Genomic DNA, 25,116 nt, shown 5'->3' with positions numbered 1-25,116 from the left:
ATGTGTAAGTTTACGGAAGGAGATCACTTAAGATCTATTCTATATAGAATATCTCATCACACGAAAGAGGGGGCCAGATCCTGATACAAATGTTGAATATACTAGAATTATCACAAAATATTGAAGTGTGTACAGTAATAATGGCTGTGTAATGGCACACATTTGATTATCTAACTTGGTTAAGGTTGAGGATCTCTACACATTCATGGTATGACGTCTACAGGTGTTAAAAGTGCAGTTAGCTTTGCCATGTGTTTACATATTTGTTACCTTTCGGTCGGTCAGGTATGAAGAAACTTTCAATGCGATCACGTAGAGGTCAAACCTGGGTCTTCCGATTTCCTTGTTTTATGCTAAACCTATCAAGCTGAAGGGAACTTTCTAGACGAGGAGATAATATTGTGGGTAGTACTTATCAGAGTTTACTCACAAAAACAAAGAGAAACAGGACTTGCAAGATGAACACTTACAAAACTTGGATAAAAGCTGATGGTTTTGTATTGTTGCCAGTGAATCTTTTACAGGTTGTTCAAGTTTGTTTCCAGTAAAGCTAACAATTTTTAACATCTTGTCTGATTATGTAGACCTTGTATTATCGATGAACTCAAGAAATGATTTGTGTTGTTTTTTTCAAGTTTAATGCAGTAAAAACTAACAATGCTTGAATTCATTGCCTGATTAAGTATTCCTTCTGAAATCAATGAATTAAAGAAATGTTGTTTTTTAATAACATTGCTTAAATCATTATTGGCTGATTATAGCCAGTAGTTTAACAGTTCAAAGCAATGAAACCTAACAATACTTGAATTCATTGCCTGATTATAGTCAGTAGTTTAACAGTACAAAGAAATGTAAGCTAACAATACTTAAATTCATTTCCTGATTATAGTCAGTAGTTTAACAGTTCAAAGCAATGAAACCTAACAATACTTGAATTCATTGCCTGATTATAGCCAGTAGTTTAACAGTACAAAGAAATGTAAGCTAACAATACTTGAATTCATTGCCTGATTATAGACAGTAGTTTAACAGTGCAAAGCAATGAAAGCTAACAATACTTAAATTCATTGCCTGATTATAGCCAGTAGTTTAACAGTGCAAAGCAATGAAAGCTAACAATACTTGAATTCATTGCCTGATTATAGACAGTAGTTTAACAGTGCAAAGCAATGAAAGCTAACAATACTTGAATTCATTGCCTGATTATAGACAGTAGTTTAACAGTAAACAACAATGAAAGCTAACAATACTTGAATTCATTTCCTGATTATAGCCAGTAGTTTAACAGTGCAAAGCAATGAAAGCTAACAATACTTAAATTCATTGCCTGATTATAGCCAGTATTTTAACAGTACAAAGAAATGAAAGCTGACTATGCCTCCATTCCTTGGAGTTAACACAGTGAATGAACTGAAGCCAGAGATAGACAAAGCAAGATATCAAAAATCAAGATCCCAAGTGAGTTTGTCAAAGTGTGTTTACTACGCCAAATTCCAGTTAGAGGTATTTAGGTGTTTTGTAGCTGCTATTATAAGTACAAGATATGTAGTCTGTGCATGTTGTGCATGCTTTTCATGTTTTGTACAGCAACACACTTATTTCAACTGAAGCAAGTTAACTGCAGTATGTGATATGTTGGAGTTTAGTCAACCATGTCACTCTGGAAATGTTTATAATATGTTAATGCTCTTAATAGTCATAGCATTTCGTCCGTTGTCATCCGCTGTCCACCGTGCACATTTGCCGTGCTTAAACTTTTAATTCATTTGACTTCTTCTCAATAACCAAAAGGCCCAAAGTGCTGATATTGGGCCTGTAGCATGATGTGATGAAGGGCAATGATGTTTGCTAAAATGAATTACCTTAACCCACTTTCAAGGTCACAGAGGTCAAATATGTTAAAACTTTAAACAACTTCTTCTCAATAAGCAAAAGGCACAGGGTGCTGATATGAGTCCTGTAGCTTGCTAAAATGTAGGTCTACAAAGTTTGTTAATATAAATGACCTTGACCTGCTTTCAAGGTGGCAGTTGTCAAATATGATAAAATCTTAAAATGACTTTTCTCAATAACCAAAAGGCCCAGGGTGCTAATATTGGGCCTGTTGCATGCTGGAATGAAGGGCTAGCAATGTTAGTATGAATGACCTTGACTCTCTTTCAAGGTCACAGGCATCAAATGTGTCAAAATCACTGGGGTCAAATGTGTTGATAACTTAAAATGAGTTATTTTTAATAATCAGGTGGTCCAGGCTGTTGATATTGATTCTTTAACATAATTGGATAAAAGGCTACAAATTTTATTCAAATGATTAACTTTGACCTTCTTTCAAGGTCGCTAGGGTCAAGTACGTTGCAATCTTAAAATTTCTTTCAGCAAGCAATAGTTTCAGAGTCAATGTATTTGTTTAGTAGTATCTATGAGGAATATAATTTTAAGTTTTTATAAACTGGAAAATATCTTCTTTGAAAGTGGTATAGTAAGTAGTTGAGCAATTTAGGCCTATTTGGCCTCTTGCTGAATTAAATTTTTATATTCTTTGGGAAGTGGATAGGGGCATTGGAGTTTTAACAATCATCCTTATCTGTTCACATCCCAAATCAAAATTGCATCATTCTGGCAACTTCATTACTACAAAAATATCTTGCATGTGATTATGTTTAAGAGTTCTGAGGGCAAGGTGAAGGTCAGAATTGCTATTTATAGAAAATCATCAAGTATACCAGGAAGTTTGGGGCCTTCTGTATGTCTCAAAAACATCATCATTATCATTGAAGCTATATTTGTATTTTCCGTAACTTTCTTCAAGTTTCATTATTTGTTTTTAAAATGATTACATGAGTACAAGTAGATAGGTATAGAGTAAGACATAGACACTTGTAATTACAATTTTTCTTGTTGCTCCTCTTTCACTGATAGTAAAAAATTTCCATTCCACTGATGCCAAATATTCTTTTTCATCAATCAACTCTGTGCTGCAGATGTCGTATTGATAAATACTGAAGTCAGTGGTTTTCAGGTACAAGACATTACCTCCACTACAAAAAGTATCAATGACAGCATACTCACATCATTGGATTTAATTCAATGGAGCCTTTACATTTGGATCAGGTATATGATGCACATAAAGGTTATTGGCACAAGTCAAACATTGTGATACCTAAGTTAAGTAACGTCATATTCTTAAGCAATGGAAAGAGTTGTAACAATTTCTTCTACAGTCTGTACAAGTATAAAGGGAATCATGTTCTACCCTCTATGATAAATCTAGTCTGTACAAGTATATAGGGAATGGTGTTCTACCCTCTATGACAAATCTACAGTCTGTACAAGTATATAGGGAACGGTGTTCTACCCTCTATGATAACTCTACAGTCTGTACAAGTATATAGGGAATGATGTTCTACCCTCTATGATAACTCTAGTCTGTACAAGTATATAGGGAATGATGTACTAGCCTTTAGATAACCCTACAGTCTGTACAAGTATATAGGGAACGGTGTTCTACACTCTATGATAACTCTACAGTCTGTACAAGTATATAGGGAACGGTGTTCTACACTCTATGATAAATCTAGTCTGTACAAGTATATAGGGAACGGTGTTCTACCCTCTATGGTAAATCTACAGTCTGTACAAGTATATAGGAATGGTGTTCTACCCTCTATGATAACTCTACAGTCTGTACAAGTATATAGGGAATGATGTTCTATCCTCTATGATAAATCTACAGTCTGTACAAGTATATAGGGAATGATGTTCTACCCTCTATGATAACTCTACAGTCTGTACAAGTATATAGGGAATGATGTTCTACCCTCTATGATAACTCTACAGTCTGTACAAGTATATAGGGAATGATGTTCTATCCTCTATGATAACTCTACAGTCTGTACAAGTATATAGGAAATGGTGTTCTACCCTCTGTGATAAATCTAGTCTGTACAAGTATATAGGAAATGGTGTTCTACCCTCTGTGATAAATCTACAGTCTGTACAAGTATATAGGGAATGATGTTCTACCCTCTATGATAAATCTAGTCTGTACAAGTATATAGGGAATGATGTTCTACCCTCTATGATAAATCTAGTCTGTACAAGTATATAGGGAATGATGTTCTACCCTCTATGATAAAGCTAGTCTGTACAAGTATATAGGAAATGGTGTTCTACCCTCTATGATAAATCTAGTCTGTACAAGTATATAGGGAATGATGTTCTACCCTCTATGATAAATCTAGTCTGTACAAGTATATAGGAAATGGTGTTCTACCCTCTATGATAAATCTAGTCTGTACAAGTATATAGGGAATGATGTTCTACCCTCTATGATAACTCTACAGTCTGTACAAGTATATAGGGAATGGTGTTCTACCCTCTATGATAAATCTAGTCTGTACAAGTATATAGGAAATGGTGTTCTACCCTCTGTGATAAATCTAGTCTGTACAAGTATATAGGAAATGGTGTTCTACCCTCTGTGATAAATCTACAGTCTGTACAAGTATATAGGGAATGATGTTCTACCCTCTATGATAAATCTATAGTCTGTACAAGTATATAGGAATGATATTCTACCCTCTATGATAAATCTAGTCTGTACAAGTATATAGGAAATGGTGTTCTACCCTCTGTGATAAATCTAGTCTGTACAAGTATATAGGGAATGATGTTCTACCCTCTATGATAAATCTAGTCTGTACAAGTATATAGGGAATGATGTTCTACCCTCTATGATAAATCTAGTCTGTACAAGTATATAGGAATGATATTCTACCCTCTATGATAAAGCTAGTCTGTACAAGTATATAGGAAATGGTGTTCTACCCTCTATGATAAATCTAGTCTGTACAAGTATATAGGGAATGATGTTCTACCCTCTATGATAAATCTACAGTCTGTACAAGTATATAGGGAATGATGTTCTACCCTCTATGATAAATCTACAGTCTGTACAAGTATATAGGGAATGATGTTCTACCCTCTATGATAAATCTACAGTCTGTACAAGTATATAGGGAATGGTGTTTATGATATCTACAATAAAAACAACATAATTTTTATGTATATTAGTTTGTTGGTGCTTACCATGTTTTGTTCCATTACGATTGCTTGATTACAAATTTCCTGTTCTGCAGACAGATAGATATGAGAGAAATTTCTCATAAAATTCTGTGTTATTTAACAGGAAACAGACTTTTCTGTAGGCTTCTCTTTCAACTGACTGATATGTTTCAAAATATTTTTTATCCTCCCAAAAAAATTGAAAAATCTGAGACTGAATGTCAGCAGTACACAAATCCAAACTTTTGAATTAATGCTGTTTTTTTCAAAAGCTTTTAACAAGTGTGATGGCTTTGAAAATGTTCAAGAAATAGCATTCATTACACAAGAGCTCAACAGGATATTGATGAGAAATTGATATTTTTATTCTGTTTTCTCTTATTAATTTATTAATTTATTTATTTATTTATTTATTTTATTTTATTTTTTCTTATTCCTTCAGCTATATTCAAGTTGCTGCTGGATTTTGTGAATAAAAAATCGTGAGAAACAGATTCCAGTAACATCTTATCAGAATGGTTTTATGATATTGAACTCTGTTCCAAACATCCATCAAACCAGTGTAATGATATTAACACAGTAGGTCCTTGACTGATAACAATTTGTGATGATAAAACAGCAGTACTAAGCTGTGTTGATAAGAATTACCAGAAAATCTTCATTGAACATAACCTGAGATTTTTTATTGTTGTCTGTTATTGAATTAACATCTTCATTAAAATCCGGGTCAAACAATGGATCTCAAAAGTGATAGCAGTAAAGATTTGTACAGAAAAAGAGGTTGGACAGGTAAACAGTGAGTTAAAGTGACACATGTCATAGATTCAGTTCTCTTGCATATACAGTTAGTTCTATGAATGAAGTAGGATTTTAGAAGCCTCATTTCCATTCGACATTAACAAATGGTATATTGATTAGAGCATTTACAAATGTTTTCTGGAGTTAATTTCCCTGTGAACAGCCAGGATCATTTTGAGACAGAGAATTAGTAGCTGATGGCTATCTTGGTGAACAGCATACAGTGTATGATTGGCACATCATCCTTCTGTGCATCCAGAGCAACTTGGAGTTATGTGTCTAACCCAAGGACACCCAGCACAGACCAGTCCTTAGCTTCCAGAGAAAATACAAACTGAGAGTATCTAAAATGAATCTGTGCCTACTTAAAATAAAGTCTGTTTAATTTACCAGTAGTTCCCACTTCCTGCTTCATATTGGAATGGTTACCATGTTAAATTACATCCAAGTTAAGCAGGGCATTTATTGGAATAGTTAGGTTCATCCTAGTTAAATAGGTTATTTATAGGATTAGTTACATTTCATCCTAGTTAAGTAAGATATTTATAGGATTAGTTACATTTCATCCTAGTTAAGTAGGTTATTTATAGGATTAGTTACATTTCATCCTAGTTAAGTAGGTTATCTATAGGATTAGTTACATTTCATCCTAGTTAAGTAAGATATTTATAGGATGAGTTACATTTCATCCTAGTTAAGTAGGTTATCTATAGGATTAGTTACATTTCATCCTAGTTAAGTAGGTTATCTATAGGATAAGTTTCATTTCATCCTAGTTAAGTAAGATATTTATAGGATTAGTGACATTTCATCCTAGTTAAGTAGGTTATCTATAGGATTAGTTACATTTCATCCTAGTTAAGTAAGATATTTATAGGATTAGTTACATTTCATCCTAGTTAAGTAGGTTATCTATAGGATTAGTTACATTTCACCTAGTTAAGTAAGATATTTATAGGATTAGTTACATTTCATCCTAGTTAAGTAGGTTATCTATAGGATTAGTTACATTTCATCCTAGTTAAGTAGGTTATCTATAGGATAAGTTTCATTTCATCCTAGTTAAGTAAGATATTTATAGGATTAGTGACATTTCATCCTAGTTAAGTAGGTTATCTATAGGATAAGTTTCATTTCATCCTAGTTAAGTAAGATATTTATAGGATTGGTTACATTTCATCCTAGTTAAGTAGGTTATCTATAGGATAAGTTTCATTTCATCCTAGTTAAGTAGGTTATCTATAGGATTAGTTACATTTCATCCTAGTTAAGTAGGTTATCTATAGGATAAGTTTCATTTCATCCTAGTTAAGTGAGATATTTATAGGATTAGTGACATTTCATCCTAGTTAAGTAGGTTATCTATAGGATAAGTTTCATTTCATCCTAGTTAAGTAAGATATTTATAGGATTGGTTACATTTCATCCTAGTTAAGTAGGTTATCTTATAAGTTTCATTTCATCCTAGTTAAGTAGGTTATCTATAGGATTAGTTACATTTCATCCTAGTTAAGTAGGTTATCTATAGGATAAGTTTCATTTCATCCTAGTTAAGTGAGATATTTATAGGATTAGTGACATTTCATCCTAGTTAAGTAAGATATTTATAGCATTAGTTACATTTCATCCTAGTAGGTTATTTATTGAAGTAGTTAGGGTACATCCAGGCTCAGTAGGATATTATTGTAGTAGTTCTAGTATATCTTGACTGAGTACGATATTTATCAAAGTAGTTACTGTAAATCCCACTAAAAGTATTTATATGAGTATTTACGGTGTGTCCCTGTAATGTGACTATCTGATCTCCTGTCTGTAGTTGTTTGCTACACAGTGATGGGATCATGTATCTACCCAGACTAGCCATAACCTGTGTCTGTTACTGAAGAATGGCTTCCCCTGGTGCCCTATAGATATCTCAGACTTGTCTACACACACATTTAGTGAGTCATTATTTTAGGTAGCATAGGTTCAATGGTTCAATTAATTTGACCATTGTGTCACCATTTAAGACTTCAAGAACAAAAGTAGATTTTTTCATGTCAAGATTTTTTTTAACTTCAGTGACTGATACTATAATCTAAAAAGTACTTAAAAGTCACAGAGGCTATTTGGGTAAAAGTTGTATTGGGTCACTGAGAGATCATAGGGTTGGATATAGAGGTAATGAAAAGCTGTAAGGGCAATAAAGGATCATAGTGGCAAAGGTCAAACATGAATAGACAATTAGAGGTCATACAGATGAAGGTCATGTAGGGCAAAAGAGGTCATAAGGGTAAAAGTGACAAAGGGGCTGTGAGAGGTCACACAGATGAAGGTCATATAGAGGTAATGAAAAGTCATAAGGTCATATGTGGATATACAAGGACATTGAGAAGTCAAGGATGAGGATCATTTAGGAGCAATGGAATTGTATAGAAGCTGAAATCTTGCAACACCATGGTCATTGTGTCTACATGTTTACAGAAAGCCTTGAGAAAGAATTCATTGTCAATATGTTCAAGGTGTATTAGATTTTCAGGTCACCTGAGATTAAGTCTCAAGTGACCTATAGTGATCACATTTTGTCTGTCATCATCTGTCACAAACTATTTGCCTTTTTTTTCTGATTGGACAAAAAAAAACAGGGTGCTGATATTGGACTCGTAGCATGCTGGAATGAATGATCTTGAACACTTTCAAGGTCACAGGAAGTCAAATGATTAAAAATCTTTAAAGGACTTTTTCTCAGTAACCAAAAAACGCAAGGTTTCGATATTGGGTCTGTAGCATGCTGGAACGAATGTCTATCAAGTTTATTCAAATGGAATGACCTTGACTCACTATCAAGGTCATGGTATTAATAATATGTCTGATTTGATTCTTATTTGCAGAGTTATGGCCCTTTGCTTTTTAATAACCCTACATGGACTACAATAATTTGAGTAAATATGACCAGATTTTGATGAAATTTGGTGTGCTGCCTTATATAGAGATGAGTTCAGATGAGGATCACACTGACGATGGGGCACCTTCAGTTGTGTCTGACAGAGTTATGGCCCTTTACAGTTTTCTTACCTTTGGACATTGTTAACACAAGAATTGAGTAAATTTGAAAAAATATTAATAAAAACATTACTGTAACCATATAATGATGAGTTTAATGATATGTTCGGCTAAGTTTAGTCAAGTGACTGTTTAGGCCCATGGGCCTCCTTTTGATATAATTAATGTATGAAAAATTCCGTGGTTAATAATATTGATAAAGAAAGTCCATCACTAAAATTTCTTTATATTTGTCTACTCCAATCATATCAGCTGGCCGGACATTTTCATGTTTCACCAATGACAACCCGAGCAACAAATGCAAATGGAATAGGTTTAGTGGGGCTTTAACTGTTAAATGTCTTTTGTTAACCTGAATTCTTTACATTGAATTTCTTTGTGGAAATAACTTCAACATTCGAAAAATGTAATTATTGTATTTCAAAGATGGTTGAAATTTTCACTGCATTTTGCATAAAAATCATGAAAAGATAGGATTTCAATATCAATCTTAATTTTAATGTATTTTCTCATTCTGTTCCATCTTTACAAATATTGTTGTATGTCATGTTTATTTGAAACAACTAAAGGAGGAAACACCCATCCCTAAACACAATATATCATCTCCTACAACACAACGTCAATATGAAGTCAGGAAATTGAAGAGACACCAACACAGATTCAAACTTTTGATAGCGTCTTCAAAATTTGTGGGAAAAAACCAAGTTGCATGAAATGTAGCTGACTATCCTTAAAGGTTTCTAGACGTATGGAAGTATGCAGGTCTTATGTACTTAACTTTAGCTCTGAGGTTATGAGTCAGGTTTGAAGTCGTGCATTGTATGTTATGTCAAAGTCTACCAACTGTATCCAGAATTAAGTCTATGACTTGTAAAATGGCACCCAAAAAAATGCTATTTCATTGTCCTGCATTAAACCAACCACACAAGTTTTAAAAAAGTAATCTGTTGGCCTCCTGGGCTTAGATAATTCAGGATGCAATACTAGCTTTTGATATATAGGGTATTTCACTGGGACACAAGGTATTGATAGGTACATATGTTATTTTCATAGATAGTCACGGTGTTCTACAGGTGAAAACCACATTTAACAAGTACACATGGTTTTCTACAGGAGAAAAGCATATTTAACAAGTGCACATGGTTTTCTACAGGTGAAAAGCATATTTAACAAGTATACATGGTTTTCTACAGGTGAAAAGCATATTTAACAAATACGCATGGTTTTCTACAGGTGAAAAGCATATTTAACATGTACACATGGTTTTTCTACAGGTGAAAAGCATATTTAACAAGTGCACATGGTTTTCTACAGGTGAAAAGCATATTTAACAAGTACACATGGTTTTCTACAGGAGAAAAGCATATTTAACAAGTACACATGGTTTTCTACAGGTGAAAAGCATATTTAACAAGTACACGTGGCTTTCTACAGGTGAAAAGCATATTTAACAAGTACACGTGGCTTTCTACAGGTGAAAAGCATATTTAACAAGTACACGTGATTTTCTACAGGTGAAAAGCATATTTAACAAGTACACATGGTTTTCTACAGGTGAAAAGCCTATTTAACAAGTACACGTGGTTTTCTACAGGTGAAAAGCATATTTAACAAGTACACGTGGTTTTCTACAGGTGAAAAGCATATTTAACAAGTACACATGATTTTCTTCAAGTATGCAAAATATTTCACTAGTAAATAGGGTTTCCAACTGGTGTACTGGATATCTTATGAGTTCACAAGATTTTCTACAGATATACCAGATCATGAATACACAGAATATTTGTAACCTTCATAACAGGAACATTCAACACAGACTGTGTTGGATTTTAAAATTTTTTTGTATGATGTTTTAGATAGAATTTTACAGGTGAGAGAACATTTAAAATCACCATTTGATGGCTGAAAATCAAAGAGATAGTAAGTGTTAGAGTTGGTATTAGATTGTGTCTTAATTTTGCCTGGCAGCAATCAAAGTGAAAGAGCCTATTTGATAGATAAACAGTTTTCATAGCAGGAGATGTGTTACACAGCTGCCAATAGTCAACACATGCTGTTTAGTTAATTGGCATCATATGTTGTCCAGCTGAAGAACTTGACCAGCCAGATATAAATAGCTGGGTGTATACTTACTGATGAAGTAGGACAACAATTAGGTCAGCTATCAATTTTCATGGACAAAAAATAAGCAATACTCATTATACAAATTGGTCTCACATTTCTGTTTTTTTTTCAAGATCAAACTCGAAGTTACAGGATTTTTTTACAAGATCAGAAGAAAAGAAAGAGAAAACAAACAGCCTCTGTCTTGTAACACCTGTCTTATCTCACAACCTCTATAATGTAACACCTGTCTTATCTCACAACCTCTATAATGTAACACCTGTCTTATCTCACAACCTCTATAATGTAACACCTGTCTTATCTCACAACCTCTATAATGTAACACCTGTCTTATCTCACAACCTCTATAATGTAACACCTGTCTTATCTCACAACCTCTATAATGTAACACCTGTCTTATCTCACAACCTCTATAATGTAACACCTGTCTTATCTCACAACCTCTATAATGTAACACCTGTCTTATCTCACAACCTCTATAATGTAACACCTGTTCTGTCTGACACCCTCTTTAATGTAACACCTATTTTGTCTGACACCCTCTTTAATGTAACACCTGTTTTGTCTGACAACCTCTGTAATATAGTACCTGTTTTATCTGACAACATCTGTAATGTAACATCTGCTCCATCTGTAAGTCTGTTTAATATAATACCTGTTTTATCTGACAACCTCTGCAATATAAACCTTGCTTTATCCTCTGTATTATAACTCCAGTTTTATCTGTCAGTCTCTGTAATGTAACACCTAATTAATCTGACACCTTCTGTAATGAAAACCTGTTTTATCTGACACCCTCTGTAATATAAAACCTGCCTTATCTGACATTCTCTGTTATGTAAAATCTGCTTCATCAGTCAGTCTGTGCATTTTAACACCTGTTTTAACTGACAACCTCTTTCATATAACACCTGTTTTATCTGACCCCCTCTGTAATATTAAGACCTGCCTTGTCTGACAACATTATAACATCTGTTTACTTTAGCAGTTGTTGTACAGATGAGCTATATAAATGCACAATGCATCAACATTTCGTAATTTTTGTTACTTTCACATCTTTGATCAATTTCAATGAAAAAACATGAATGGAAATATCTTACCTGGGACTCTGTTGTTTGATTGAAAAAATACTTGGAATTTAAATCCCAGCAACTTTGCCAAACTGAGCAACACTGTAGCATATAGGAAATGCTATTCCATAGGATTCTGCACACTAGATACGGACCACAGAGCACAGCCAGTAACACAAACTTTTTTTTTTGCCACGTGTATCGGAGAAATCCACAGGTAAAAAAAAAAGGTATATCCTTACACAGGTATCTGATATGGATGTTCCTTCAGAACTCTTACACATTCAGGTGTTAATAAAGCCAGTACAAAGTCTAAGTGTTGTAACAGTTGTGGAAAAATTGAAAGAAATGAAAGTATGAAAAAATACAGATTACAGATTAAAGCAAGCTAGAGATTAGAAAAGCATGAACATGGTGTGGAAGTGCTGTCAGTACACAGTGGTTGTCTGTTTAATTTCTAGTGTGTGAGGAACACTGTTTGTACAGTCTGTTGGCCAAGTGATACAGTGGCTGAGACTCGCACAGCTAGAGGCTCCCCACAGGGGAATTCCTTTTACCCTAGGATCAATATTTTTTGAAGCCCTGAAGAAACTTGAATTCATATGACTATATTAAAATTCATTTCATTGTACCCTGTATGGCTAAGTGTAATCTTTAAATGGACATAATGAAGAGAATTTTCAACTTACTATTTCATGATAAATGGCATATTTTGTTTTGAATGTTTCTGGGCCTTCCCCCTTGTGATCTCTGTTCCTCTGCTCTTGTCATTTCAACTATGTTGGCAACTGTTTGTTTATGATAGGATTTTGATACACAAGAGTGTATACATGTAGGTAAATAAAACTGCGACCTGCTCCAAATAATTCATTTTGTTGTCTTTATTTAAACAAACAAACAAATAGGTAAGGAATTGTACTACGTTGATTGGTGTGAGAGTCTGAAAGATATTTCCCTCATCCTTCCCCAACATTGGGAATAGTTCTACTTAGTGCACATGTACTGATCAGAACTAGTGACATTATTTTACACCCTGCAAGCATGTGGTCATGACCTTTCTGCACCATTTCCATTACTTCCCATTTTATAGGGCTTCTTTTTGTACCTTCTATGATAACACTCACTTTGAAGGGGTTGTCCAGGTCACAAGTTATCCCAGGACATTCTCTAGCCTCTCTTTGGTCATCATTATCCCAGACTGACCTCCAGCCTCTCTTTTATTTACTAGATATGTCAAAAATAATCACATTTATGTCATGAATACTTTACTCCAATTTAATGGCAAAGCACTTGCTAACTTTATGAGAGAAATACTTATTTTTTAACCTTTTATTACTTTCATTGATATCGTGGGCTAGTACAGAATTTTGTACTTCTTCAAAAGACAATGGTAAAGTATATTTTATCCCATAATGTAACTCATAGGGCTATGAGAAATTGAACTTTATACTCTTTTTAAAGATGTAACAGTTGAAGAAATAATATAATCCTTAATGTGATTTGTTGGGCAATGAGAAACAGAATCTTACACTCTTTTTAATGATGTAACGGTAGAAGAGAGGATATTATCCATTCCTAAATGTGATTTTTTGTGCTCAAAGAAACAGAACTTTATGCTCTGTTTGTTGATGTGATGATAAAGGGAAAGTAAACTCCACCCTTATGCATGATTTGTAGGCCAAGGAGAAACAGAATCTTAAACTCTTTCTAATGATATAACAGTAGAAGGGAAAGTATAATTCTTTATATTTGTTTTTCGTTCAATGTAAAATCATTGTTTTCAAATCTATTTCCCTCTGTATTCAGTGTCATAATGACCTTCAGAGGAACTTCATATTTTGAAATGATCGCCAAGTCATTGTGGATTGATATAGATAGAAATGTAAAACTCTAGGGTTAAAGTTGTTTATTTCTATGTCCTACAATGGCAACATTTTACCACAACAAAACACAATAGGTCTAATCTAACTTTCTGTTCTCTCTAGATAATATAATTTGTTCCAATATTATTAGAAAAGTGAAATACGGGTGGTATCTTGAATTTGGGAAAGTAAATTTTCCAAAAAAATTTTTCTGCCTCTAAGATTTTTTATATGATTTTTTTTCATAAAATCATAATAGATGTAAAATGTCATGGGCCAAAATAATTGAAATGGGGAGTGAGGTGATGGGGAAAATGACAAAAGAAATCACTTTACTCTGTGGAAATATGTTAAAAGTGTAGAGGAAAAGAAGTAATGGACACTGATATGTTAAACTAAAGTAAGTAGTAGAGAGAGATCATATTGATGGGTATTGTATGTTGGGTATATGTCCTGTGGGTTCTATAATTACATACAGTCTCTAGCAGCAGTTTTATACTCAGGAATGATACATCTAACTCGCAGCCAATTTTCTGCTTAGTCAACTGTAAACATTAAGGCTGGGGTTAACCTCAGCTGAACTCCACAGTAGTTAGCTAAAGGTGGTAGATATTCATATTCTTGTTGGCATACCATGTTGAATATATTCATTTATCTGACAAATTATGTCTTCTTTTTTTCTAATTCTATGGGAGACACTGTGTTGATGTAGTTTGCAGTGCAAACATTGATGTCTAAGGGAGAGTGTGTTGATGTAGTTTGCAGTGCTAACATTGGTGTCTATGGGAGAGTGTGTGTTGATGTAGTTTGCAGTGCTAACATTTATGTCTATGGGAGAGTGTGTGTTGATGTAGTTTGCAGTGCTAACATTGGTGTCTATGGGAGAGTGTGTGTTGATGTAGTTTGCAGTGCTAACATTTATGTCTACGGGAGAGTGTGTTGATGTAGTTTGCAGTGCTAACATTGGTGTCTATGGGAGAGTGTGTGTTGATGTAGTTTGCAGTGCTAACATTTTATCTATGGGAGAGTGTTTGTTGATGTAGCTTGCAGTGCTAACATTTTATCTATGGGAGAGTGTGTGTTGATTAGGTTTGCAGTGCTAACATTTATGTCTATGGGAGAGTGTTTGTTGAGTAGTTTGCAATGCTTACATCTATGTCTATGGGGAGTGTGTATGATGTAGTTTGCAGTGCTAACATTTTATCTATGGGAGAGTGTGTGTATGATGTAGTTTGCAGTGCTAACATTGGCGTCTATTGGAGAGTGTGTGATGTAGTTTGCAGTGTTAACATTGGTGTCTATGGGAGAGTGTGTGTGTATGTAGCATGTGGTGTAAAATTGGATTCTATGGGAGAGTGTGTTGATTAGGTATGCAGTGCAAATATTTATGTCTATGGGAGAGTGTGTGTTGATGTAGTTTGCAGTGCTAACATTTATGTCTATGGGAGAGTGTGTGTTGATGTAGGATGAAGTGCAAATGTTGATGTCTATGGGAGAGTGTGTGTTGATGTAGTTCGAAGTGCAAACATTGGTGTCTATGGGAGAGTGTGTGTTGATGTAGGATGAAGTGCAAACATTGATGTCTATGGGAGAGTGTGTGTTGATGTAGTTTGAAGTGCTAACATTGGTGTCTATGGGAGAGTTTGTGTTGATGTAGATTGCAGTGTTAACATTGGTGTCTATGGGAGAGTGTGTGTATATGTAACATGTGGTGTAAAATTGGATTCTATGGGAGAGTGTGTGTTGATTAGGTATGCAGTGCAAACATTTATGTCTATGGGAGAGTGTGTGTTGATGTAGTTTGCAGTGCTAACATTGGTGTCTATGGGAGAGTGTGTGTTGATTAGGTTTGCAGTGCTAACATTGGTGTCTATGGGAGAGTGTGTGTTGATGTAGTTTGCAGTGCTATCATTGATGTCTATGGGAGAGTGTTTGTTGAGTAGTTTGAAGTGCAAACATTGATGTCTATGGGAGAGTGTGTGTTGATGCAGTTTGCAGTGCTAACATTGGTGTCTATGGGAGAGTGTGTTGATGTAACATGTGGTGTAAAATTGGATTCTATGAGTGAGTGTGTGTTTATAAAAATGTTTGATATAAACATTAAACTGTTGATTAGTTGTACAAACAGGTGAGACAGAGAGTAGAAAATGCATCTGTAAGGATCTTGACCTCCATTTTCAATCAATAATATATGAAACATCAATAATATTAATGCGAAAAATAAAACGTTTGAGAGCTACATCAACAAAAGCAGGTTAATTGAGAATAGAGAAGTTGGATTGATTAAATCTTGGCTGTTGTTTGTAATTGATTTTGTGATGAGCATGACAGAGATTTTGCTCATAATTAGCAATCCCATTAACAGTTGTTAAAAACACTTCAAATAGTTGCCTTAAAGAGATTACCATTCTCACCGGAAATCTAAATGTTGACAAATCTGACTTTTCTTGTTTTCAAGTAAAAATAATTTGTAGTTCAAGATCAGCTATTTGAAATTATTCAAACAAGTAAATTTTCTTGTCAATTTGATGTGGTGCACATATGACTTTTAATAATTATATGGCTGGTAATTTTCATTAGTCAAAATTTTCCCAATTTTCTTTAAAAACTGTTGATTAATTTCTATGAATAAAAGTTTTGCGATCTAGATGTAAAAAGACATCTAACAAACACGTCATTTCAGGGATTACATTTATGTGACCACATTAATGTATCATGAAAGAGCTTACTTATGAATGTTTGCTACTTAACTGTGTCAGGGTTTTACTTAAGGTTGTATGCTACATTTCTATGTCAGGGAGTTTTTACTTTTGAATGTATGTGACTTAACTGTGGGTATGTTTTACTTAAGGATGTATGCTACTTAACTGTGTCAGGGTTTTACTTAAGGATGTATGCTACTTAACTGCAGTCATGTTTTACTTAAGGATGTATGCTACTTAACTGTGTCAGGGTTTTACTTAAGGATGTATGCTACTTAACTGCAGTCATGTTTTACTTAAGGATGTATGCTACTTAACTGCAGTCATGTTTTACTTAAGGATGTATGCTACTTAACTGCAGTCATGTTTTACTTAAGGATGTATGCTACTTAACTGCAGTCATGTTTTACTTAAGGATGTATGCTACATAACTGTGTCAGGGTTTTACCTATGGATGAAAGCTACTTAACTGTGGGCAGTATTTAATTAAGGTTGTATGCTACATAACTATGTCAGAGTTTTACTTAAGGTTGTATGCTACATTTCTATGTCAGGGAGTTTTTACTTTTGAATGTATGTGACTTAACTGTGGGTATGTTTTACTTAAGGTTGTATGCTACATAACTGTGTCAGGGTTTTACTTATGGATGAATGCTACTTAACTGTGGGCATTATTTAATTAAGGTTGTATGCTACTTAACTGTGTCAGAGTTTTACTTAAGGTTGTATGCTACATAACTATGTTGTGGATTTACTTACGAATATATGCTACATAACTTCCTCAGGGGTTTACTTAAGGATGTTCACTATATACTGTATCTAGGTTTTCCTGAAGGATGTATGCTACATAACTGTGTTAGGGATTTATCAAAGGATGTATGCGAGGTTATAAAGGATTCACCGTACACAGTCCTGTGTACAAAGGTTGTGTGGGTTATTAAGGGTTCACTGTAGACAGTCTAGTATACAAAGGTGTGTGGGTTATTAAGGGTTCACTGTAGAGAGTGTGGTAAACAAAGATGTATGGGTTATTAAGGGTTCACTGCAGACAGTCTAGTATACAAAGGTGTGTGGGTTATTAAGGGTTCACTGTAGACAGTCTAGTATACAAAGGTGTGTGGGTTATTAAGGGTTCACTGTAGACAGTCTAGTTTACAAAGGTGTGTGGGTTATACAGGGTTCACTGTAGAGAGTCTAGTATACAAAGGTGTGTGGGTTATTAAGGGTTCACTGTAGACAGTCTAGTATACAAAGATGTGTGGGTTATTGAGGAATCACTGAACATTGATTCTGCACTAATAGACACACCAGATCTACTCAATGAGGAGCCTTCTTATCAAGATCTTGCATCTTTAATTAGATTTATGTTCTGCATGGGTGTTGCTGGCAGTTAAATATGCACTTCTATGATAACCAGGTATTAATCGTTGTACTTAACAACTTTATTTACAGATTTGCTGGCGTGATAAGTTAGTTATGTACGAGCACTTCATCAACTGTGAGGGTCACGTTAGTACGATTAAACATCAAATACTTCCTAACATTTTCAACTCAGGTAATAAAAAGGACTTTAGGTTATATTCCACCTAACCTATCCCTCGCAATGAATGTTCAGGGGAGGGGGTTTTGGAGGAGGCGGGGTAACAAAAAGATGTTCTTGTAGCTATATATAGTAATACAATTGATACAATAACACTTATCTTTGTCAGTATTTCAGCAGTGACGTGGGATTTAGATTATTATATTAATATTTTTTGGGAAATTCATTGTCAGCATTATAGCAATGTCATTCCTGGAAGGGAATATTGATGTAACTTCACACCCTTATAAAAAACCAAAATACCAGACAAGTGTAAATTATAGGGCCAAAGTCCAGATCTTTAGGCTTTTCTATATATATATATATATTCCTCCTTATTGGCAAATTAAAATCATTCCTTGTGTGATTTTGATCACGAAATGTTTCATTTGAGAAAAAGTGAAGGTCTCGCTTCTCTAAGGATAGATAGACAGAGCAAGGAATGATGTAAAACCCTATCCTGTCGTTATGTAGTTAAAAAGGCTTTAACCAAACATGATATGGGGGGGGAAGGGGTTGGAGACACAACGTTCTGCAAACAGTGAAATCAGGAAATTCCTTCCGGGAACAGCCGTGGATCCGAAAGGATACCGAGTACCCACTATAAATAAGTAGAATAGACGTCAGGAGTAGGCACAACACAAAGCAGTTCCAGTCCAATCCACGATTTATTCGTAGCACGAAGCAGTTCCGGTCCAATCCACGATTTATTCGTAGCACGAAGCAGTTCCGGTCCAATCCACGATTTATTCGTAGCACGAATAAATCATGGATTGGTCCGGAACTGCTTCTTGTTGTGCCCACTCCTGGTGTCAGTTCTGGAACTAGTATGAAATCAAATGTTATGAAATGATACTTATTATCCTACCAAACATTTGCAGTACCTGTAGTACCAAATACATATAAGTATATTATATACATGTATAGGTAAATCATCAGGACAAGAAAGGTCCTAAGGCTTTGTTCAAAATAAGGCAGGTATTTATAGTTAGAATGGCCCTGACTTCTTTGTTGTCGAGATCATGACCAAGAAGTGCTGGCTTTTAAATCTGGAAACAAGTGGAAACCAGACACATCTTTTCTTAAAAGGATGATATTTTGACCTCGCTGGCTTTAGTACAGAGAGGTGTGGAGATTTTATAGAAACATTGGTTTTTTTGGCTTTCATTCTCTCATACCATTTTTAGCTCAATTGGTATGAACATTCAAACAGTTTTCATTTTATTTCGACAAAGCAATTTCATTTAATTAAAGCAGGTAGGTGATACAACCAAAGGGACCCTCTTGTTCTGATTGGGTGTATGCAATTTTGTCAAAAATTAGGTTAAAACTTTAAAATTCCTGATTTTTTGGGATAAAATGTAACAATAATAATTATGAATGAAAATGTTTTAAAGAGAAAGTTGAAAAAGCCGGGACAGAGAGACAGGTCCCTTACACCTCTTTTCTTGCTTGGCCTTGTATCCATTTGTATGGCTGCATGGTTTTGTAACTGTGTCATATGTATGCAGACTTCTGTACATACTTCCGTACAAACCAGGAAACCTGTGGCCTTTCATGGTCTCTGATAAAGCTCTGTTAGATGTGTCAGATAATTGTTCTGAGAATAGATATATGTTATATCATATAAATGATGAAAAAGGAATTGTTTTTTTTTTTTTTTTTCTTTATTTATTTTTTTAAAAAAAATTTTTAACTTTTAGACGTTAATGCTTAATGATAATCCCTTCTTGGATTAAAATATCTTTAGCGGAGCTACGTTGTAAATTCAATGTCAGTGTGTAAGTTTACCAGACATGGAAATGCTTCTGGACGATGGTAATTACATTGACAGATTTTTCCTCTCACAAAGCATTTCCTTGTTTTGTGGGCAAAAGGCGACTTTGTATGTCTCAAAAATTACCATAGTAACCAAAGAGTAATGCTGTCTTTTCAGGCTGATTGGCAGGCAGTGGTGATTATTGATGTTTTTGTGAACTCTTTACACAACCTAGATGTTGTTGTTACATTCTGTTCACTCATTAATATACACTGAAGAAAAGTGTTTTGTTTTTGTGTCTATTTTCCTACTTATGTATTTCACATTGGTTAGGGATACATACTGTCTTACTAATCCCCATTAAAATAATTGAATTAAAATGAAAAAAATGTTTTTTTTTGTTTTCAGTGCTATTTTTTGTTACTCTCTCAAATATGTACTGTAAAATCATACATTTTCATGGGACTAAAATTTTGTGGATTTTCAAAAATTATTTTTCATGAACAGTTTGTTTCCAGGGGTAGATAGTATTCATGAAATCTTGTATACCTCCAGTAACTGGTAATTAATTGGCAGACATATGGATTTGTGGATTGAGAGTATTGAAATATTGAAAAATGAATTCTCAGTGAAAATTATGGAGTTTATTGTTAGTTGTTTGATCCTATAAAGAAATTCTACATTTTGAGAAAACATTTTTTTTTTTTTTTTTAAATCTTCTCATCTCCTCACTATTTTATGTGGGCTTGTATAGTTTTGTCACAATGAAAAGTAAAATTGTGGATGTGAGACTATATGATATCACTTTTCCCGTGTAACAATGGTGTTGTGTTGTCAACATTTCACTTTAAAGTGTAGCGTTAAGATCAATTCCTCAAAAAGTGCCCATCCCCTAGTTAAGCGAAATTATGTTTCATGATTAGATCAAGTAAAAGGCACCTCTGAGTCAACATATCCATCAGATATCTTCCTGATTTTACGGTCCAGCAACTCTGGAAATTAGGGATGCTGGCAAGAGAAGCTCAAGACTTTATAGTGTTGTGTTCAGCTCAGTTTCTCATGAAATACTGATATAGATGTAATTCCACAGTCACATCTGTAAAAAATTTACATTAATGGACATCTCCACCTACCAGTTAGATCACATAGATTTATAATGTCATTATTGTTTTGTTTTTTATTTTTTTACTTTTTTATGTCACCTGAGACAAAGTCTCTTGGTCACCTATTGCGATCACCTTCATCATGCGTCGTGCATCTTGTATCCGCAAACAATTTAACATTTTTCACTTCTTCTCTAAATCTCCAGAACTAATTTCAATGAAATTTTGTAGAAACCTTCCCTGGCTTAAGTTGAAACAAAATTGGGAATTATATGGTCCTCACTCCATGGAGGCCTGAGGGGCGGGGCCAAAAGTGTCACATTTACTCAAATTTTAAAAACGTTAATGCTCTTCATAGATAGAAGCATCGTCAGGTGGGGAAGGAGTAAAGTTTACTATAGGAATATAGGATAAATTTGTTTAATTATCATTGTAGATATTTCAAACTTGCTTAGAATTATGAATGAAGGATAAGGGCTTGATGGTATGCCCATATTGATCCCGGTTGACCCCAAGGGACTGATGGGCAGGGCCGAAAGGGGTCAGCTTGACACAGATTTCAAAAATATACTTCTCGACAAATATATATGATAGTTTTAAATACTCTTCATGGATAGAAGCATCTTAAGGTGGTTTACAAAAATTGTGCATTTCTTGGCCCTAGGGTCTCATTTCATTGTCAGGAGGGGATTAAGTTAACTATAGTTTATACTGGAAAAATTTTTTTGAGTATAATTTGTTTAATTTCCATTGGAAATATTTCAAACTTGGTTAGAAAAATGAATGACGGATGATGGCTTTAGTGTAGGAATAGCTTGACCCTGATTGACCCCCAGGGGCTGTTAGGCCGGGCCAAAAGGGGTCAAATTGACTGAAGTTTCAAAACCCTTCTTCTCAAAGCCCAGGTATGGTTGAATCAAATGCTCTTCTATGATGGAAGCATTTTAAGGTGCTTTAATTACCAAAATGGTCCTCACATTTCTTCCTGGAGGGAAGTTAACTATAATTTTTATAGAAAAATCACATTTTTGAGCATAACATTGTTCATTTACCACTGAAAATAACTTTGGAAGATTTATTAGAATAGAATAACAGTTTTGACGATATTTAGGTATTGTCACTGGCTAACTCTCATCAATGTCACAAATACTTTTTCATGACACTTGAAAACTATTTTTCGTTTGTATTTTCAAGACAAAGTATTTGAAAAATAATTGCAGAGTTTAAGTCTTTTCACTTGTATATCCTAGTTGAAGTTATTGTAATTGAAACACTTACTGTGAAAAATCAGATAGCTTTCTTCTCTATTCTTAGGAAGAGTGATATTTTGGCAGTGAAAATAATCATATTTAAGTGAATTTCAGAAATAGAAAATTTTACAAAATATTTATTTCATGTTTTACAATACATAAATATTTACAGCTTGACAACAAATTTATGATATTTTCATTCTATTATTTAAAAATTAACTTGTAAATTTGTTATTGGGTAGGGGAAAGACATAGAGTGTCATTCTAATAGGGAATCTTGCAACAATCTATTAATAGCCTTTAGGTAAGTGACGTATCAATTATTTTGATTATTAAAATGACAAATTACATAGTCACAAATGTAAGATTCTATTTATCACATAACCAGAATTGAAAAGAAATAAGCAAATATACTCATATTAATTTCCCTAATCGATGGACTTATTTCAATGAGGATGGTATGTTTTTTCATTATCAAAACAATCCTGTGATATCATCTAGATAAGAATTAATTGTGGCATTAAAATGTTGCTAATATACATGTGCCTTATGATATTTAACACATGACTGTAGGTTGTGAAGCAACAGGCTAGTTATGTGGTAAATGAATATTAGTGTACTTCGCATTTTGATTAAAAATGACATTTTAAACAAAGCAGAACAGAGGAGACATATTATTAAAGGTAATTCTGGTTTGTTTTCAGTCTGTCTTGTACTGTCCAATTTATAGACCTATTTCCGTACTGATTTCTTTTTTCACACGGATTTTGATCAATGAGTTCATATTTCAATGTCTCAAGGTCTAAGCAAAGTTTGCTATCTGTCTATAAAATTACTACTTTGCATGACTTGTTCACAGTGGTTGCATGGATACCAAATATGGAGTATATTCTGTGAAGATGATTTATTGTGTGAAAACAAAAATAAAAGAATCATGTTTATTTCAATAATGTATAATTCAATAATATATATAAAAAAAAAATAATAAAAATATCAATGGTATTCTACATTCTTGTAAAAACGTACAAATTGATTCATCTTTAGAAGACAAATACATGCACATCCATTACAAAATAACTGGTTATATATCCCGCCCACTCTGGAGCTTGAACTATTGACCTCAAATTCTTTGGAGCAACTTAACAATCCACTTAGTAATTTTCCACAAGTAATTTTTCTGCGTCAAATAGCCAAAAAGGCTATTTGTTGTAGGTGCATGAAAGTGCCAAGTCTATACTTCACCCATGGTAGTGCTGCATTAGTACAGAGTTATACTAGACAACGCATATGTCGTGCGTGATAGAAATGCTGTTTGTACATAATGCACATCTGACCCCGTTCTCTGTTTGTCTATATTTTTAGAACTGCATGTGCATTGACATGCAAATGCAATGTAAGGTATGTGGTTCTGTAACGAAGGAAGTAATCACTCAGTGATATGAGTCGTAGTATACGGTTAAGAAAATATTCATTGACAAAGAAAATGTGTTTCATGTGGAGTCAACGGGAATTACAATTTTTGAAGAGGAAGGAATAAGATAAAATTTGTACAGGAATAAGCTTTGGCAATAATTTACTGGAGAGTGGGCTAATTCTGAACAGGGACAAGGGGGGCCATAGACTCTCGCACATCTACAGCAAAGTATGAAATAAAGCATTCCTGGTAGCTGAATTGACTACAGAACAGAATTGTTAACATTTTATGTACCGTTTTCTTATAATCTTTTTACCATCTCTTTGCACTGTTTTCGATCTTGGTAAATACAGATATGATTACATTTCAGCCAAGAAAATTGATTGAACCTGATCCATCCTGCACACTGCATAGGTTAGTGCGAATACAAAGTGTACATAAAGACAATTTGTCCTATGGGTCTTTTGATTGAAAAAAAAATAATTAAGTTAACAGTTTTGCTCGGATACAAAACTTTTTTAATTTCATGTGATAAAACTTATATCGTTATTGATTCCTACTCATCTAATATACTGATGCTGCAAGCCTTTTCCTGTTAAATTAAATTTACTCCAATTTGATATTCATGTGTATTTAATTGGGATGTGCCATGTTGAATCTTCATATTTTACATGGATAACAACGTCTATAAAAGTTGCCTAAATTAAGACAAATCTTCACAGATCTATATGTGTATTTTAATATCTGGCAGAATTCCTGGTTTATTGAAGTTGTTCCAACATCAGTTCTGATTTTATGCAGCAGGAACAAACGTAACTTGGTTTTATGGTCAGGGAAACCTTGATAATTTCTTCTGTGTGATGTTAAAGTGATGTGCTCCATACTAGAAATCAACAAAATTGATAATCTATTTTGGTTATGGTAATAGAAGGAATATTATTCAGCTTCTCAAATTAGGAAAAGTCGTTGCAATGTTATGGTATGACAAACAGTTTGCATCCATGATTGATGCATGTGAGAAATTTTGAGACATTATATGATCACAAAATATTGCTTGGACATGGCATGATTACCATGGAGCTAGACTAGGTTAGATTTTGTTTGGACATGGCATGCTAACCCTGGAGCTAGAACAGTTTAGATTTAGTTTGGACACGGCATGATAACCCTGGAGCTAGACTAGGTAGGATTCTGTTTGGACATGGCATGATTGGCCTGGAGTTTGACTAAGTTAGATTTTGTTTGGACACGGCATGATAACCCTGGAGCTAGACTAGGTTAGATTTGGTTTGGACATAGCATGATTACCCTGGAGCTAGAACAGGTTAGATTTGGTTTGGACATGGCAT

The 25,116-nt window shown here is 34.2% G+C and overlaps 1 protein-coding gene across 1 annotated transcript in view; it reads right to left on the bottom strand.

The window, feature by feature from the left end:
* Window positions 1-12,520, bottom strand: part of LOC132554747 (protein trapped in endoderm-1-like) — a 41,254-nt gene extending 28,734 nt beyond the window's left edge. Inside the window, exon 1 of the mRNA XM_060219093.1 lies at window positions 12,129-12,520. The gene's annotated coding sequence lies outside the window, so the exon portion shown is untranslated. The remainder of the gene's footprint in view (window positions 1-12,128) is intronic.
* Window positions 12,521-25,116: the final 12,596 nt, after the last annotated feature.

This window comes from Ylistrum balloti, unplaced genomic scaffold, assembly GCF_031769215.1.
Source record: "Ylistrum balloti isolate Yb309-2 unplaced genomic scaffold, AGI_CSIRO_Ybal_v1 Utg369566, whole genome shotgun sequence".
Lineage (NCBI taxonomy): Eukaryota > Metazoa > Mollusca > Bivalvia > Pectinida > Pectinidae > Ylistrum > Ylistrum balloti.
Note: the sequence above shows the minus strand (reverse complement) of the source record. Positions and strands in the feature narration are given on the sequence as shown.